Source organism: Myotis davidii, unplaced genomic scaffold (genome assembly GCF_000327345.1).
Source record: "Myotis davidii unplaced genomic scaffold, ASM32734v1 scaffold370, whole genome shotgun sequence".
NCBI classification, from domain to species: domain Eukaryota; kingdom Metazoa; phylum Chordata; class Mammalia; order Chiroptera; family Vespertilionidae; genus Myotis; species Myotis davidii.
In genome coordinates this window covers 5,952,181-5,955,638 of record NW_006288615.1, presented here as the reverse complement: position 1 = coordinate 5,955,638, position 3,458 = coordinate 5,952,181, and positions in this window count along the sequence as shown.

The window sequence follows — 3,458 nt, the reverse complement described above, 5'->3', positions numbered from 1 at the left end:
CCAAGCTTCCAGGGGCATCCCACAGGAGAAGTTGGATAGTAGAGGCATGCTCTTGAGGTGAGCTGCTGTCAGTACAATGTTAATCAAAGTCTACATTCAGCTCTTCACATGGCCATGGTGAAACCAGAGGTAAGAAAGCATGGTATGGCTGTGCACCAGTGCTGGCTGATGCAGACCCTTCCCTACTGCCCTGGGTCCACCCTCAGGATGTCTTCTTAGGCATCCATCACTCATTCAGTTGTCTTAGCTTTTTGTTGCTACCCCTCTCTCTCCTATCAATTAATCTCCTTCTTTCAATTCTTCCTTGTATGTCACTCAAATGTATCCCCCTTTCTCACATTCACTGCCATAGCCATAGGTCTGTGATGTTTAAGTAGATCCTCAACTCCACCCACCTAGTTTAGCTTAATAGTTTCCCAATGGCCTTGACCACCTCATTTATTCCTCTCCAGTCCATCCTTGTATTGTTGCCATATTGGTTCTCTTAATTGCTTTTCTCATGTCCCTCCATGATCAGAAATGTGGTTTCCTATTTCCAGTAAAGTTTTAAAAATAGGTCAAAGGCCTTTGGTGGAGTTTGGAGTATCCTGCAAGGGGGTATAGCTATTTATACACAATTTGTTTATCCATTCCTTTATCCAGTGATATTTATGAGAACCTGCTCTGCTCCTGGCCTTGCTCCAAGCACAGAGATAAGTGAAGGGCTCTGTCCATATGAAGCTGAGCTGATGTTCCAGGCCACAAACATGAAATATAAAAAATAGGGACAACTTTTTGATCATTTTTCTTAAGCAGGTGTTACGCACTGAACTGTGTCTCTTCCCTCCTGCACCTCCCCCCACCCCCGCTGCCAAATTTATATGTTGAAGCCCTAACCCCCCTGTGACTGAATTTGGAGATACTACCTTTAAGGGGGTGATTAAGGTTAATTGAGGTCAAAGGGTTGGGGCCCTAATCTTATAGGACTGGTTTTCCTTGTAAAAGAAGAAGAGACACCAGAGACCTCTCCCCACGTGGCACAGAGAAGAGGCCATTTGAGGACCCAGTGAGAAGGTGGCTATCTTCAAACAAAGGAGAGAGGCCTCTCCAGACATCAACCCTCCAGCCTCCAGGATTGTGGGAAAGGAAGTTCCTGTTGGTTAAACGTCCCACTATATGGTTTGTTGTTATGGCAGCCTTGGCACAGTAAGACAGTAAAAAGCAACAGCGTGAGTTGATGGGGAATAACTGGGTGAGGAGAGGCTCTGCATTAGGTGAGGAGAGTGTTCTCGGAAAGGTGTGATGGGCAGTCCCAGGAGGAAGTAGGACACGGATAGCATGCTGCATTTAGAATAGTCGGGCTGCTATTATTCTTGTTGTGTGTGTTTTTTCACAGAGGGAGCATTTATGCTGATAAAGGGGGTTCAGGAACACGATGGATGATGTGACTAAATGTCCAAATCCCATACTCATGACCCCCTTCCAATTGCTCTTACCTAAAGGAGACCTGTTGAGACCTGTTAGTTGAGCTTTTAATAGGTGCTTCACTCTGCAACCCTATCGCCAGCGCCTGGCCCAGGACCTCCCCCATGTCTGCTCGAGACTGCAGAAAAAGATTCCTGACTCTGCATGCGTGTTCTTAATTGCATATTCATAGAGTTAATTTCTCTTTCTCTCTGCATGCTCCCCAGGTGGTGAGAAGAAGCCTGACTACTCCATAATCTTCATAATCATTATTGTTGCCATAGTGACTAAGTGCCCCAGCCACTCCATCTCCCAGTGCTTGCCTCCCACCTGCACTTCACCCCATGCAAGCACAGATGATAACATGATGATAATATAATCATCACGATGCTGCCACGTGCTGTGCATTAATCATGTCCCCAGTGGGGAGGGTACCTCTGTGGTCATTGATATCTGAGTGATCCAATCTTAGAATCTACGTTGGCACAGACCCATCTACTGTGAAGGTCTGAGGTCTGCTTCTGGGATGGGTTCTGGTATTAGTAAGAGTCCCAACAGGAAACAGAGGGCACACTCAAATTAAGATAATGTAGAGAGTTTTAAAATATTTCCCCCCACAAGTTGGGAGGGGCCTTGGGGGCTCACACGGAGTGATGCAGTGGCTCAGGAGAAGTAAGGAGGGCTGGCTGACAGACATAAGGAGAAAGTCATGCAGAGGAGCTGCCCTGCAAGGACCAGTGAGCACCCTCAGTCGAGGGATGACCTTCCAGGGAGGGGACAGGTGAGCAAACACCTAATTGTCCTTGCTTCCCCTTGTCTCCTACAGGGCTACCCCCCACCCCCAGCAAAAGCAAAGGGTACCAGAGCCCATGGTTGCAGCCTGTATCAATCATGCTTTTTATCTTCTATATTTTGTGATGCTTTTACATCTTGAGGCTTTGTGGACCCTGGAAGTGATTGTCCGTCCCCCGCCCTAGGGCTAGCTAAATTCTAGAGACAGCAAACAACGTGCCTGCAAGCATGCCAACCAAGCAGTCCTGAGTCCATAGCCCCAATCATCTCCTTTATTCAACCCTCACACACCAGACCAATCTTCTCCCTGCCCTAATCACCCTATGACCAGATACCGAACAACCAGAGACCACCCCCATATCCCAGAATGCATGGAAATTATCCAAACTATCCAACCCTAAGCTTGCTCAGCTCATCTATCCTGCCTCCTCCATCTCATCCCACAAAACTGCAGTAAAGGCTCTGGCCCATGCCCTCCCCTGGCTCTCTTTGCCTCCTGACTGACCCTGATGCTTCCCCATGTGGCCCTGCATGGCCTGGTGTGCCCCCCTACAGGTGGTGTGCCCCATCCTCTTCTTTCCAGGCGGTAGTCTCTGTGTCTGTCATCTTACCACACTAATAAATTAAATCCTGGATATAGTTCTAAACAGCCTGCATGGTCAGCCTCCCAAGACAGGAGCAGCGGGGAGGTGATGAGCTGATATAAGGCACCCATGAGTCCGAGCACAGGGGACTTCTCAGCTGTTCTTGAAAGACAAAGGTTGCCATCTTTGCAGACATCTGGGTGCAGGAGATTTCAGCCATGGGGATGGCAATGCAGAGACGGTTGTCTGAAAGGAGGCCAGCCCTTAGGGTGCTGATGCTATGGGCCAGGTGGCCTCCTAGTTCTGAGAGCTGCTCCCTCACTGTCCTGTGCTTGGGCCTGCCACAGGGCCTTGCCATCTCTTTCCCCATTGTCACCTCCTTTCTGAATATCTATTATCCAGCCTGTTGAGTCCTGAGTCCCCTCTGCTCACCCCCCAGTCCACAGTGAGTGACCTTTGCCTCTGGATTCTAACAGTTGCTGCGTATTTACTGAACTCCACAGGGCCAGGCATTTGACATAAATTATCAAGCTCAACCCTGATGCAAACCTAAGAGGAGGGTGTGACGGCCCATTTTCAGAGGGAGGAAATGGAATCTCTCCCGTCACAGTGCTGGGGTCCTTACCCGCTGGCCTGCCT